Source organism: Arvicanthis niloticus, chromosome 27 (assembly GCF_011762505.2).
Source record: "Arvicanthis niloticus isolate mArvNil1 chromosome 27, mArvNil1.pat.X, whole genome shotgun sequence".
Classification (NCBI taxonomy): Eukaryota; Metazoa; Chordata; class Mammalia; order Rodentia; family Muridae; genus Arvicanthis; species Arvicanthis niloticus.
This window is the reverse complement of record NC_133435.1, coordinates 18348612-18364422: the sequence shown is the minus strand read 5'-3', so window position 1 is coordinate 18364422 and position 15811 is coordinate 18348612. Positions and strand designations below refer to the sequence as shown.

General features: G+C 40.3%; 1 protein-coding gene and 1 pseudogene across 3 annotated transcripts in view; one reads left to right on the top strand and one right to left on the bottom strand.

Moving 5' to 3' along the window:
- Window positions 1-15811, top strand: part of Tex9 (testis expressed 9) — a 77659-nt gene that overhangs the window by 22084 nt on the left and 39764 nt on the right. For 2 of the 3 annotated variants that reach the window (XR_013107788.1, XM_076926271.1), the window contains exon 2: window positions 10032-10105. The exons of the other annotated variant lie outside the window; for it this stretch is intronic. The gene's annotated coding sequence lies outside the window, so the exon portion shown is untranslated. The remainder of the gene's footprint in view (window positions 1-10031; window positions 10106-15811) is intronic. 3 annotated transcript variants of the gene reach the window in all.
- LOC143439584 (small ribosomal subunit protein uS15 pseudogene) lies at window positions 13152-13594 on the bottom strand (annotated as a pseudogene).

Here is a 15811-nt window from a genome sequence, read left to right as displayed (position 1 = left end):
GTTTTGGTTCTATGTGTGCGCCTGTAAGAGGCCAGAGATTAACCTCAGCTGTCATTCCTCAGGTACTATCCACCTTGTATTTGGTTTTTGTTTTGTTTTTAATGATGTTTGTTTGTTGATGTGTATGCATGGATGGTCAGAGAATGGCTCTTAGGGGTTGGTTCTCAGGCCTGCTGTCAAGTGCCTTTATCCAGGAAGCCGTCCCATTGGTTCCACCTTGTTTTTTGTTTGTTTGTATTGTTTTGAAACATGGTTTTTCATTGATCTGGAACTCACCAAGTAGGCTAGACTGTCTGGCCAATGAGCCTTGGAGATCCACCAGTCTGGATCTCCTAGTGCTGGGCTACGAGAGAGTGCCATCTTGCCTGGCTCTTTTCATATAAGGTTCTAGGGAACTAGTGCAGGTTGTCTGGCTTGGCAGCAAATGCCTTTACCCATCTGTCCATCCCACCAGTCCTGAAGAAGTTTCTCGAACCTTGCAGTGCAGGTTTAATAGTAATGCCTTTTCTTTAGTTATTGTTGATTAAAAGTCTGTTTCTTCTTCTCATTAGAAAAACAGCTCCGTGTGATACAAAATCCTACCTTGACAAGCTTCTCTTTAAGCTGCAGCTTTTTCTCCATCGTTTGCAGCTCACATAATTGTTGATGAGTTGTCTACATTTTGATCTGCATTTCTCTGTTCATAAAATTTCTTTTTATATCTGGTAGTCTTTCCCTTTTATTTTTGGCAATTTGAATATGATGACTGCAGCTGGTTTTATTTTGTTACTCTTATTTATGCTGCCCAGGCTTCCCTGATGGGTCTTGTTGACTGCCTTCTCATTACTATAACATGGACTTGAGACACTCAGCTTATGAAAGGGAAAGGCACATTAATTCATAGTTTTGGAGGCTTTAAGTCATATTTGGTTGGCCCTATTGCTTTTGATTGGTTATATAGGTAGCACATCATGGTGGAGTCAGTGGTGGAACAAAGCTGTACTCCTCATGGCTGGGACACCAAAGGAGAGTCAGACTGGGAGTTGGGGTCCTGTTTTCCCACTCAGTGACATACCTCAGTGACAGAAAGACTTTCTACTAGATCCCGTCTCTCCTTCATCTGCAGGCTCCCCTGTGGCCCCAGCAGTGTGGAGAACAACTGAGGGCAAATTACAGCAGCTAGCTATTACACATTCATATTTCCCTCATCTCCCCTCCCTCCCCTCCCTCTCTTTTCCATCCTTGGACTCTTTAAACTTCGACCAGAGGCCCCAGGTTTTCAAACTTGACATCTTAAACCTGAGCGCCTACAGGAATAGCAGGACTGAGTTCCAACAATCATACTTAATCACTACTGACCTCATATCTTAGAGTGCCACCCTGCCAACTGCTCTCCACAGAGTAAAACATCCACCCATCCATCTGTCCTCATTTGTATGACAGGAACTGAAAAAAAAATCACAAGTAAAAAAAATCTCACAGCTTGTTTCCCTCATACTGTACAAAAAAGAAAAAAAGAAGAAAAGAAAAAAGAAAACCAAACCAACCAACCAATCAAACAAATAACCAACCAACCAAACAAACCAACCAACCAACAGATCAGACTTAGATGAATCCTTTAACCTTTTACAATTCAAGGCTACTACATTAACATTTCCATATCTGGATGTGGGTCAGAATCTTTTTTGTCAGTCTGAGCTTTTACCCAGTTTAGTGCTTGTCCACATGGATGTCACAGTTAAGACTCATCTTCATTGCTGTGAGACAGCATTGTCTTTCCCAACAGTGACTCTTACTACAAAGGAACCAATATAAAGCATCCTCCCAAAGCCTGTTTCCTTTGCTGGTTCATCCCTTATGTTTATCCCCATGAACCCTCCTGTCTTCCATGGCACATAATCACGAGGTGAGTTTTAATTTGTTTGGTGTTGCCTTGCACAGTGTATCTTTCTTGAGCTGTTTTCACTTGCCATAGGAATCCTGCCGTGTTGCTTTGCTTTTTCCTTTTTCCATGCTTCTATATGACACCTACTTAACAAGTTCGCAGACTCTTGAGCTCTTTGCTATGGATGTTAGTCCTGATATTCAGATTTAAAAAAAATTACACATCTCCAATCTTGTATTCTAGTCCCTTTGATGAAGAACTGCAGATTCAGTCTTGTATAGACTGCTCTGGCTCGTCCAGTCCTGAGCTGAGATGAACATGTTCTTTTCTTCTTATTGGGTCCACACGTCCCTACCCTGGTTATGCTCTGACCTTTATCCGAATCCTCCTTGAAGTATTTACCTTGTTGTTTCTGGGGAGTGGTTGAACATACAATGTCTTACAGAGGCAAGCTTCATTTTCTTAAAGCAGGCCAAAGGGTAGCTCTCAATAGGGATGGTCTCACTTTGGCAGACTCATATGTTTTAGGTGAATCTCAGAATTCAAGATTCCCGGGGATATCAACCCAAATATTCCAAGTGTCACATTCAGTATGCATAGGGACGTAATTGTAGTAGATTATAGGTGTCTTGTTTGGAAGGAGCAGTTTTTGGAGAGAAACAGAGCCACTTCATATGCTGCTAAGGGGCCCTGTGGCTTTCCCTTGTCTTTTAGCTGCTTGTTAGTTGCTCTTGGCTTTTTATTTTCTTCTTACAGCATCAACCCAGGTTAGCACTAGCCACAGAAACTCATTGTCCCTGAAACCGTATTCAGATATATCAGATATACCAGCTATGCTATTTATTTTAACTGATAGTCATCCCTGTTGAGAGCTAGTAGAAGTTCCAACAGTTGCAAAGCTGGATATTTCCCTCACCATCAGAGATAGTGGCCTTTCTATTAAAGCTATGGTGAATGGCATGACTCCAAACCCATCATCTTACCTATTTTCTTAGATGTCTCCAGTACCAACCCTGATGGGCTTCCTTGTTTTCCCTTGTCCAACATGGTCATATGATGTTCTGTTGCAGTTCACCTCAGCCTTTAGTTGACATACGTCAGTACTGTTAGTATTGCAGTTAACTATGCTCTGAATGATAGAAACATAAGTATTCTCCTCCCTAATATTTTCAGTCAGTAGATAGTTAACTCAGCAATTTTGTTTTATAGTAAATGAATTCATATTTCTTTAACAAAATATCTTAGGCCAGTCAGTGGAAGTATATGCCTTAAAACCCAGCACCCACCCAGCCAGAAGCAGGGATATCTCTGAGTTCAAGGCCATCCTGGTCTATAGTGTGAGTTTTAGGACAGCCATCGCCACACAGAGAAATCCTGCCTCAAAAACCAACCAACAACTAACCGACCAACCAACCAAAAACTCAAAATGTCTTAGACTACAATTTATAAACAATAGAAATGCTGCATCAGGCTAAATGTACAGGCAAAATTCCATTGCATATGAAACAAAAATAAACAAGTTTTAAAAATTCAAAAATGTCTTCATACCACTGACAGTTTTTCTCGTTCATTGTCTTTCTACATTGATTTTCTTGGTGAGAGTCTATCCTGTCTTCCTTTTAACTTTATCTAATGTGTCAGCTCTCAGCTTAGTTGTAATCTTCCATATTTTTATTTCAGATTTCACCCTTACATGGCTTTTTCCAAGCCCTCCAGATAAACTAGCACACTCATAATTACCTGAAAATATTGTTTTTCCAGTTCTTCCTGTTTTCCTGAGCTGTTTCTTCATTCAGTCCTTAACCATGGGTAGGTTATAAAGTTCATGACTTAATTACTTAATGCAAAGTCATTTTCTCTCCAGTTTAGACCACTTTTGAATGCCAGAGTATTTTAATCTGGTTAGACTTTTATAGTGTTTAATTATAATGTTATAATGTCTAGAAAATAAAACATTTTCAGAACAGATTATACATTTTTAAATTAATTTAAAATATTTGTATATGTATTAGTATTTTATCTGCATGATGCACTCAAATGTATGCAGTACCTAAAGAGACCATCAGAGATCATTAGATCCTCTGGTGCTGGAGTTAACAGCTGTGAACTTCCATGGTGGTGCTGGTGATTGAACCTGGGTCCTCTGTAAGAACAGCCAGTTTTCTCCACCAGAGCCATTTCTTTAGCCCCAGATTGTACAATTTTAAGGAGAACAATGATGGTTTTTTTTTTTTGAGGGGGAATGAAAATAATTTTTTGTAAGAGTGTAAAGGAGACAACTCTGTCAAATTAATGGTAGTAGTTAAAATAGCTTGACTTGTCTGTTACCTTTGTGTGTGATCCCATGAAAAGAAAGTGACTTCTGAAAATATAAATTATCCCTGAAAAGTTTTTTTTGTCTCTAAAGAGCAACAATATTGTTTAAGTCTGAAACCTCTGAAAAGACCATAAATTTTCTTGTTCTCTAAATTTAAACCCATCAATGGCAATGTCAGTCAGTCATTTACTTTAAACATATCAAAACAAGTTACTGAAATGAGACTATCCATAAAGGGATAGAATTTATCACATATAAGTGATTCTTAGAAATATGCAATTGATTAAAGCCATGCAGCAATTATTTTAATAAAAAAAAGTGAAATGCCTAGAATATAGAGAAACAGAGTTAGCTATATGTGCCAGGACCTCTGTAGAGGGAGAAGCATGTAACTAAGAGAATCCACAAAGTCTGAAAGGAATCTTCAGGAGTGTGGGGAAGATTGGATCACAAGTGTCCTTTCTCCCAATTTTTTTTAAAGCTATAGTTTATTGAATTAAGAAACCTGAAATTTTACTTTCTCCACTTTAGAATGTCTAGGGAATGCTTGAAGAAGATAAGATTATGTAACTCTTGTTACCCTAGCAAACAGCATTCAGAGATGAAACTAATTGAAGTAGAAAGAGAAATAAAGTCACCGATAGTGTTTAACTGACCTTGATAATCCAGATAAATTTAAATTCTTCATCTATAGTAATTGTGAAGTCTATTAAGACACTTCTAGGTCAGAGGTGTTGCTGATCTGAGCAGGATCAAGTGGTATGATAGTCCTGTTATAACTGTACAGAGTGGTATGAATTTGAAAGCTCAACAATGTGTGAATGATTTTTCCTCTTCAGAGGGGGGCCTTGTTATGTAGCCTTCATTATCCTAGAACTTGTTCTCTGCCTCAGCTCCAAAGTGCTGGAATTACAAGCATGCACCACCACACTCAGACCATCCTTAGATGGCTGAGAGGGTCTTTATGCTACCTGAATAGGCCCATACATTACTTTGTGGCAAGTTGGCTACCTGAATTAACTTCTATTTTTTTCTTCATTTATATTATTAATTGACAAGCAAAAAATGTTTTTGAGACTAAAACAATGTTGTCCTGGCTGGCCTGGAACTCACTATGTTGACTAGATTGGCCTGGAATTTTGAAACTGATGTTGGGATTACAGGCATGCACCACCACACCCTGTGGACTAGTAAAAATTTTTGTGGATTTATGCTTTGCCAGATATAGATGCATAGCTTAATCAAGCTAATTTATAATGCATTATATATACACTTATTTATTGGTAGAGAACACAGTCTATTCTTGTAGCAATTTAAAAGAATGTAGTATACTAATATTAACTATAGTTAGTGTGACATACTGATTTCTAGAATTTTCCTCCTGTATAACTGAATTCTTTTTATATCCATTGACAACATCTTCCCAATCCCTCAAATCTTTCACCTTAGAGCACAGATCCTTTCTCAATGTGGCGGCTGTGGGTATGGGTGAGTCTTTATTTCTCACAGTGCCTTGGGCAGCTATACCCTCTGTGGGTGCAGAGGATTTATGATTTATTGACATGAGATCTCATATCACATCTCCTTAGAACAAAAGACTCACTTCAGAGGAGATGAGGCAATTTTCTTAGGACTATGCAAACCAATGGTCCTATTATACAACCTACCTCCAGCAAACCCAAGAGGCTGTCAACCTAAGCATGAAGTGGCATGACTACTGGAAGCCTTACCCTGGGGGCTTATAGATGACTTCCAGGAGAGAAAACAGAACTCTTCTTTAGCATGTTGTGTTCATCTTCAGGTTGTGGTTAGTGGATGGCATTTGTCCCCTGAAACTAGAATACTAGGTTTGGTGACAGCAGATGGGAATAGCAGTGTTGCCTACACAGCATAACCTTGTTTGTTAGTTTTCTTGTCGTGATGTCAAAATACCTGAAAAAGAAACTTGAGGAATGAAGGGTTAATTTTGGCTCACAGTTTGAGGTACCACCCATCATGGGAAGAAGGCAAGGTGGCAAAACTGGGAGCAGTTGGTGACATCATATACAGAGTTAGGAAGCACTGAGCAGTGAAGCTGGCGCTCAGCTCACTCTCTCCTTTTCACTCAGTCTAGGCCCCAGCTTGTGGGAGGGTGTTGCCCATAGTTAAGATGGTGGGCTTCTCACCTTAATTAACCTAATCTATATAAATCCTCACAGATGTTCCAAGAGTCTTGTCTCTTAAGTATTTCTAGATCCTGTCAACTTGACACTATTAACCACCACTCCCCACATGAATCACTTGGAGAAAGTATTCCAGCTTTTTAGTTCTTGGAGTCTGTGGTTGAAAGGCTTAGACTTCCGGGCAGGGGGGTTCCTTTTACAAAGGAAAGTAGATGTTTTCTAAACTTAAGATCATCCTCTGCCTATACATCAGCTGACAGATAAAAAGAGCAATGAGCTAATGAGCACAATGGCGGGGGTCATTGACCTTGGCCATCATGAGGAGGTGATGCTCATACATACAGGGGCATGAAGAATGGGATTGCATTCAGGTAAGCTACGGGGACAGCTCTTATTTCTGTGCCCAGTTTTAACAGTATGGCAATCACAACCTTAGAAGGCCTAAGTACTAGAGACCTGAAATATATAATCAGATAGAGAACGCTTGACAGAGAAAGACGACTGCAGAACGAGTGGTAGAGACAGAGTGGCCCAAGATGACTCGCAGCTGCATCCAACTCATGAGAATTACGTTGGGCTGTTAGCTGCCTCACCCAGAGACACCTGGGAGATGTATCCAGTCTCCTCCCTGTCACTGAGTCACACCCTGTGGCAACCTACAGCTCATGGCTCACAGATAGGTGGGTTCAAAGCCCCTTGCATCAAGGAGGAGAATTCCAAGGCTTGGCATGCTTAAGAGCTTCCTGTCAGGTTAGGCTATGGCTAGATTTCAGCTTTTAGATATTTCTCGGTTTCACCTCTTCTATGGTGCTATCCTGCCTGCTGTCTCCCTGCCTGTTGTGTCCCATCCTGATAGCTTTCTCCCAAGAACACGCCAACAAATATGAGGATCCTATGTTTCTAGGTCCATTCTCCATCTACAAAGAACACTAGGGGAACAGTATACACTTGCCTGGTATACAGTATAAAATAAACTTTTTCCAAGGACAGGTGAGGCATTTTCCCTCACCTACCAGGAGATGACCCCCGAATATCCTCTCTGTTAGGTGTGCCTTTATTTGCCTAGAAGTGATTTGGACCATGTACTATCAGTATTGTCTGTAAGAAGGACTTGAGAAGAATTATTGGCCATTTGATATAATTAAAATCTCTAGACATAGCTTTGTGGTGGTGGTGTATGCCTTTAATACAAGCACTTGAGAGGCAGGAGGAGGCAGATCTCTGTGACTTTGAGGCCAGCCTAGTCTACAGAACGAGTTCTAGGACAGTCAGAGCTACACAGAAAGACTCTGTCTTGAAATAAACAAAAACCAGAACCAAAAATCCTTTAAGCATAGGCTATTATAGCGATGGCTCAGCAGGTAAGAGTGCTTGCCACTGTCTTATGAGGTCTTTGCTAATTTTCATACAAGTTTTCACAACCTAGTTAACCCTATTGCCTCATTTGTTAGCTTATCCTGCCCCAGGTGTCAGAGCCAAGTGCTTGAGAGTAACTTGGAGGGTACACCATGATAACCTTTGCTCAGAGAACAAATGCCCAGAGAAGGTATAAATTGGAATTTGAATACTAGAAGGTTCAAACCACATATTCTATGCCAGTAAGGTCTAGCATAAGAACCAGGAAAACTGGGACTGAGAGGATGGATCCATGCTTCGAAGTGCTTGCCTTCCAAGTGAGAGGACCAGAGTCTGATTCCCAGAATCCAAGAGAGGACCAGAGTCTGATTCTCAGAATCCAAGTTTTGTTTTGTTTAAAGGCATTTGATTGTAGTCCCAATACCAAGGAGGCAGAGACAGAAGGGTCTTTAGGATTCTAAGCAGCCAGTCTGCCCTAATTGATAAACTCCAGGCTAAGAGAGGCCCTGACTCAAAGGTGGGTTTTATTCCTGAGGATGGCTCCTGAGATGTCCTCTGGCTATCATAGGCATACATACAAACATGCACATGAAGACTTGTGAACATACAGACAAACGCATATAATATTGTATATATGCATATATAGGTGTGTGTATATATGTATAAACATATACTTTGGGGAAATATATATGCTAACCTGGAAGGTAAAATGGGCAGACATGGAGAAACCAAGATGGGCTGGGGAGGTAGCTCAGGGGATAAAGTGCTTGCCTTGCAAATGCGAGGACCTAAGTTCAGATCCCTAGAACCCATGTGTATTAGTCAGAGCTTTCTAAGGAACAGAATGATAGTTAGAATATATATCTATATATTAAAAAGGGATTTATTAGAGTGGCTTACAGGCTGTGGTAAAAGTAGTCCAAACATGACTGTCTCCTGACGGAAAGACCAAGGATCCAATCGTCACTCAGTCCAGGAGACTGGATTTTGCAGCAGTGCCAATCTGGTCCTGAAGTCCCAGGAAGGTCCTAGAGTAGTGTTTCTCAACCTTTCTAGTGCTGCAGGCCTTTAATACAGGGTCATGTTGTCACCCCACCCCCCAACCATAAACTTATTTTCATTGGTACTTTATAACTGGAATTTTGCTACTATTATGGATTGTAATGTAAATATCTGATATGTAGAATATCTGATATGTGACTCCAGTTAAAGGGTCATTTAGCATCCCCAGAGGGGTCTCAATCCTCAGGCTGAGAACCACTATCCTAGAGAGATGGCAGTTTTCAATCCACTTTGGAATCCTGAAGAGGTAGGGTCTGACATTAGTGAAGGAATGGCTTGGGATAGATGAAGTTGCCAGTGAGAGTGAAGGCAGACAGAAAGCACAAGCTTTCTTCTTCCACATCCTTTTACCTTTCACTAGAGGGTGTGAACAAGATTTAGTACGTTTCTTTTGACCTCAAATGATCCAGATTGAGGATGGGTCTCCCATCTTAAATAATCCAGTCAAAAGAAAAATTCCTCCCAGGTGTGCCCAGCTACTTACGTTTTAGTGAATTCCAGATGTGGTCAAATAGACAACTAGGATTAGCCATCCATCACATAAAGTAGAGTTTGGCAGCAAGTGACTATGAACATTTTACTACTCTTAAGCATTGGTTTCCTTATTGTAAAATACAAATATGTATATTACTACATTCTAGAGCTATGAGAGTATTATACATAATTTATGGAAAAAATGTTTGACCCAAATTAAGTGCTTAGTAAATGTAGCTATTACTAATAGCTTTCCTAATTGGATTTTAAATTTTAACTTATTAAGTATCCTAAAGGGGCACCTCTTGGCATTCTATCTGGATCTGATAATTAAGGTGCAGAAAACACCCCATTCGGGATGCTCTGTTCTCCCTAAGTCATAGATGACTTCCTGAGGACCACACTGCTTACTGGCACCCACTTTCCTTGGTCCCACTCACTTAAAAGCACTCTCTATGTGAGAAACATTCTTGCTAATACTGTTTTGTCTTTCTCCCTAAGCTGGAAATGTTTTATCACTTGAAATCAGAGCTGTTCCAACATGAGATTAATTTTTTTTTCTGCTCTAAAGCTAAGTTTTGTATGCCTGGGGAGATGGTTAGGTTAATTGTCAACTTAACAGAATCTAGAGTCACCAGGGAGATGGCCCTCTGGGCGTGATAGTGTAGGATTATCTTGATTACATTAATTGATGCTCCGAGATCCATCATGGTTGTTGGCAGAGAATCCTGAGCTGTGTAAGATGGGGAAATCGAGCTGAGCACTAAGAGGCATTCATCACTCTGCTTCTTGACAGTCAAGCAATGTGACCAGCTGCCTCAAGCTCCTGCTGCCTTGACTTTCCCACTGTGATGGACTATACCTTGACTGGTAAGCCAGAAGAAACCCTTTTTCCCTTGAGTTGCTTTTTTTTTTTCAGGGTAAAGGAACTAAGACTCCTGGATTTTCACGTCTTCTTATTCCTCCATATTATCCCAGCCCTGGGGATTTCTGCCTCAATTCATTACTCAGAATTCAAGCTCCCTATGGGGATAGGAAGAGTGAAACAAAGGCATGTGGAAGGGGATGCTAGCAGCCTGTTCTTGAGGGGCTGAACCAGTGCTCCACAAACACATGCTTTTGTTAGGCTTCTGCTTCTGGAACCCCACATTTCTGGCCTTTCTCAATCTCCTATTTTGTCTACCTAGGCCCAGTGGAACAGATTCAGTGTCCATCTGAACTGGTGAATTTGCCATATGAACTCTGGCTTGCTACCCTGTGACACAATCCTGTAACTAGGCCAGTTTCTCCTCCTGACCCACCCGGGACTCCTCAGCTCCCAGTAGAGCTCAGAACAAAGCTCCTACCAGCTCGAGCTCTATAAACAGCCTCCTATTTAATGCCCTGAAGAACTGCAGCTCTGTGCTGCATTACGTGTGTGCTTTTAAAATCTCCTAATCACCTGATTTTATGACAGACACTAATTTGTTTCTGAGCTTCAGATTCCATTTTTGTTTTAGCGCCCTAGGAAAATTGCTCAAGTTGCTTTAATTAGTATCAATTTCGTTGTCAGATTTTTCAAGATGAAGCCATTGTGTTCAAGCATTATTTAAGCTAGGGCATTAAAATTAGCCGGGGATTTTTTTTTTTCAGGAATCACTAATTATGACCCAATTTTAAATGTAACATTTAAAAAGAATTATTAATAAGTCTATATCCTATCTTTTGGGGCTACAATATCTCATAGTTATATAAAAAGTTAATTGCTAGCCAAAATTTGTATCCCTTTTCACTGTGTAAAATATGTCAACGCAACTGTCTGTATTAAAAGAGGAAGTTGAGTAATTGCGAAGTAATTTATATTTATCTTTGGAGTGCATTTGCCCTTAGATTTAAATATGTCTGAGTCTGATGTCTAGGGAATTCATATCAAAATAATGAATCTGTGTTAAAAAAAAAAACTCAAGTCAGAAGATTGCCCCCCTTTTTGTTGCTTTCCTAGGTTGAGAAAGAAAGCTAAATTGAACCCCATTCATCTTTAGTCAATTTGTATGTTGAACACAGATTTGCAGAAGTTAAGTCATTGGCCTGAGAGAAATTCAACAGCAGAGTAAAAATGTGTTAAAATAAGAATTTTTAGATTTCTGTTGGATTATCTGGTAAAGGCAAAGAAGAAGAATTTTTTTTTAAAAAGAAATTAGAAAAGAAAAAACGGTTTAGGAAAATCATTGCAGTATTCTGTAATAAGAACAAGGAAGGAGAACTGCCCAAGCATTAGGCTGGAGTGGAATATATCCGCCCCGTTCTTTCTGTATGCTATCCTCTGTAGAGATAGAAGATGAACATAGAGATGAAGACACAATAGTAGGCTACTGAAGTTAAAACTAGTATTTTCGAAAATTAGGTCATATATTGTGGAAGGGCATCTGTTGATGTAATAATAAAAATATATTGTGCTTTGGGGCTAGAGAGATGGTTCAGCAGTTAACAGAACGGACTGCTCCTCCAGCGGTCCCAGGTTTGATTCCTAGCACCCAGATAGTGACAATGACAGCAAATAACTTTTCTATTGTATATACCTAACATTCTTCCCACCTAATTTCTTTTTCTACAGAATTTGAAAATGAAAGAAAGTATTTATTAATGCATTGTTCACTTTTTCTAGCTAGAATATAAATGCTCTGAGACTAGTTACTGTGCCATAGGCTTTCATATTTAGAAAAATCATTTGGCTCATTTTAGATCCATCTTTTAAATGAGTAAAGAACATTAAAACAAATGCATGTGACAGGAGCCTAGCATAGCTGTCATCGGAGAGGCTTTACTCAGCAACTGATGGAAACAGATGCAGAGACCCACAGAAAAACATTAGGCAGAGCTTGGGGAATCCTCTGAAAGAGGGGAAGGAAGGACTTCAGGAGCCAGAGGGGTCAAGGACACCACAAGAAAACCCACAGAATCAACTAACCTGGGCCCATAGGGTCACACAGAGACTGAACTGGCAACCAGAGAGCTTGCATAGGACTGACCTAGGCCCTCTGCACAAATGTAACATATGTAGTTTGGTCTTTGTGTGGGACTCCTAAGAGTGGGAGTATGGGCTGTCTGTGACTGCATTTGCCTGCCTTTGGAACCCTTTCCCCTTACTGGGTTGCCTTTTCTAGCCTCAATAGGAGAAGATGAACCTGTTCTTCTGCAGCTTGATATGCCAGAGCTGTGTGATATCCATGGGAGGCCTTCCTTTTTCTGGAGAGAAAGGGAGGAAGAGAGGATGGACATGGGGCAAGTGGAAAGGAGGAAGGAGAAAAGGGAGGGAAACTGTGGTCAGATGTAAAGTAAATCAATCAATTAATTAATTAAGAATAACTGTATGCATATCTCTAGGTCTCTTTTGATATCCTGAATGTCAACCTCATAGTTGTCTGATCTCAGCCATTTTAAGGGCTTCCCAACTTGCTCCCCTCATGTTGATTGTGTGAGCTATGTGGAATAATTATGGGTAATATCATGGGTAATTGTGGTTTACTTTATTTGTATCGAAGCTTTACAAAAATTATTCAAGATGGCACCAAAATTATTATAGTGGATGATCCACTCTGCTTGTTTTCTCTTCCTCCTCCTCTCCTCCTTCTAGAAGTACTTCTGTTTAAAGTTTCATGGTGTGGGGCTAGAAAGATAGCTCAGCAGTTAAGAGCCTTGGTGTTCTTGCAAAGAACCTAGACTCCATCCCCAGGACCCACATCAGGAAGCTCACATCCAACTATAACTCCAGCTCGAGGTATCTGGCTTCTTTAGGCACTGCACAAAATACATACATATATACATACATACATACATACATACATACAAGCAAAATATGCATACCCATAAAATTAAAAAATATATTTTAAGAAAGTCTCTCTCTCTCTCTTTACTCAAAGTGATTTTATTGCTTGTGTACACAACGGCATTTATGCCACTAGAGCAGAGGCTGTAGACGACTCATATTTCCAGTTGGGTGGGAGCACCCCCTTAGTCTTATAGCATCGAGCCTACCGGTGAATTCTGCTATCAGAATCAGGCGAATTTAGCATCCTTTCAGTTCTTCTCAAGGTGCTTTCGGACAGCAACTGCTTTCTTAATCCAATGGCAGAGACCCTCAGGGAGATCAGGGGCAAGGCCTTTGGACTGAAGGATTCTCAAACTGTTATTTCCAGTCAGAAAAGGGACCTGTGTCACACCATGTGAGTCCCTCAGGATCACACCTATCTGGGAGGGAGTCAGGCCTTTCTTGGACAATTTGTAAATCTGTTCCTTCACATCCTCAGACATCAACTTCAGCCATGTGGGGAAGCTATGTCGGTAGGGCAGGCTCTTCCGGGGAGCGTGCATTCGACCCATGATGGCAGTCTTGCTCATTGGGGCCCTGAGGGTGTTTCCAAAGGCATCTGGCAAATAAGTCGGCAACTGGAGGGTCAAAATCCCACTCTGATTGGGGATGGTACTGTGCAGTAGTCTGGAAGTAGGGATAAAATTTAAAAAAGCAGGAGTTAGCTGGCCAGTGAATGAGTGCAAGCTTGATATCTCCTGAGTGAACCTGTACTTGGTTGCCGCCATCACTAGTGGGCCAGCTTCATCACCTTTGAACGTCATCATCATATCAGCATCTCAAGAGTTTCAATGGTTTCTTTTTCTGAGGCATCTAGCTTCTTAGACTAAGCATCGGTAGTTCTCTGGCCTATAGAGAGCCACCATGGGACCATACAGAATCTGATGAAGTCAATTTCATCTGTCTGTCTGTCTTCCTTCCTACCCACCCTTCCATTATCCTGCTTCTCTAGAGGGCCCCAAGGCATGGGGAAATAGTTAAATGGTGAAAGCATTTGCCAGAGGCTTGAGGACCAAAGTTCAGATCTTCAGAACCCATGTGAATGCTGGGGAGGTGTGGCAGCCTACCTGTAATTCCAGTCTCACAGAGACAAGTATTCCCTAGAGCAAGCTGACCAGCAAGAGTAGCTATATCAGCAAGCTCTGGGTTTGATTGAGAGTTCCTGACAGCCTTGGGCTTCTATATACATGTGCATGGATACCCATATGTGCATGCACACACACATAGAAACATGTAAAAACTTGCAAAAAATGGAGGGAAGTGAGAGAGAAGTGAGAGAGAGAGAGAGAGAGAGAGAGAGAGAGAGAGAGAGAGAGAGAACTGATTAATGTACCAGGCATGAAAATGGTTAGAAGGCCATGCATGCAAGCAGAGGGACACCACCTGCCCTAGTTTTCTAAAAGCAAACTTCACTCAAATAAACTCAGTTGAGATTTGGGTCATGGAGTAAGGCGTCTCCATCAGATGAGAGATCAAGCCAATGGAATCGAATCCGTGAGTCACAGGTAGAAACCAGAAGGAAGCAAATAAAGTTCCTCCCTGCTGACAGACTTTGAAAGGACACAACCCTGCCAGGATCTTTTTAACATTTCACCCCCAGGGCTATGAGACATTTGTGTTATATTCAGCCTCCAATTAGTAGTAGCTGTTAAGGCAGCCCAGCATTTCTCTTCTTTTAAAGAGTGTGCCTACCTCATCCCAACGGCTTTGTGAAGAGGGAATATTCTGCTGAGTTTGAGTGAGTTTTCTATAAATGTTGATAGATGTTAGCATTTGCTGAGTGCTAGTGCTGTTTAGCTTCCCTGGGTCCTTACTGGTGTTCTGTCACGTGACCTGTCAGCTACAGGAAGAGGCTGTCCTGGTAGGACTGTTTCCCCCTGTGGTTTGTAGTCTTGCTGACTGCAGCTTGACAATTCTGCATTAGGCAAGTGAATGCTAAGGATTAGTATTCTAATTTAATTCTAATTCCCCTTGAATTAAGGTTTTTCCTCCCTATATAATATTCATCTTTGTTTAAAGTGAATTGGATACTACAGCTTAATTTTGGTTAATGTTAGACATAGCCTGTCTTTCTCTAGCCTCTAACTTTTAAAATAACTCATATAAAAATGTTTTGCTATTTTGATGTATTCATACATTTACAATTCACTCCACATAAAGTGTACTATTTACTAATTTTTAATATATTTAGGGGATGTGCCACCAATACTATATACATATATATATATATATATATATATATATATATATATATATATATATATTTTTTTTTTTTTTTTTTTTTTTTTTTTTTTGAGACAGGTCTCACTATGTAGCCCTGGCTATCCTGAAACTCACTATACAGACCAGGCTAGCCTTGAAATCACAGAGATCCACCTGCCTCTGCCTCCTAAATGCTGGGATTAAAAGTGTTCACCATTATATCTTGCCACTATAATATGTTTTTGTATTTTTGTACCCTACAAAACCCTTCAAACTATTTGCCAACTGCTAGGAGTAGGCAAACATTAATCTACTTTCTTTCTCTGTGGATTTGGCTTTTCTGGCTACTTTGTGGTCATATCATCACTTTGGAATGAAATCAAATACTTGTGGTCTTTTATAAATTAAATTACATAATATGGTGTAATTATTAATAGTTTCTTTTGTTTAGCTTAATGTCCTCAAGGTTTCTGTATAATGTAGCAAGTATCAGACATTTTGTTCATTTTTGTTGAGTATGTTCCATT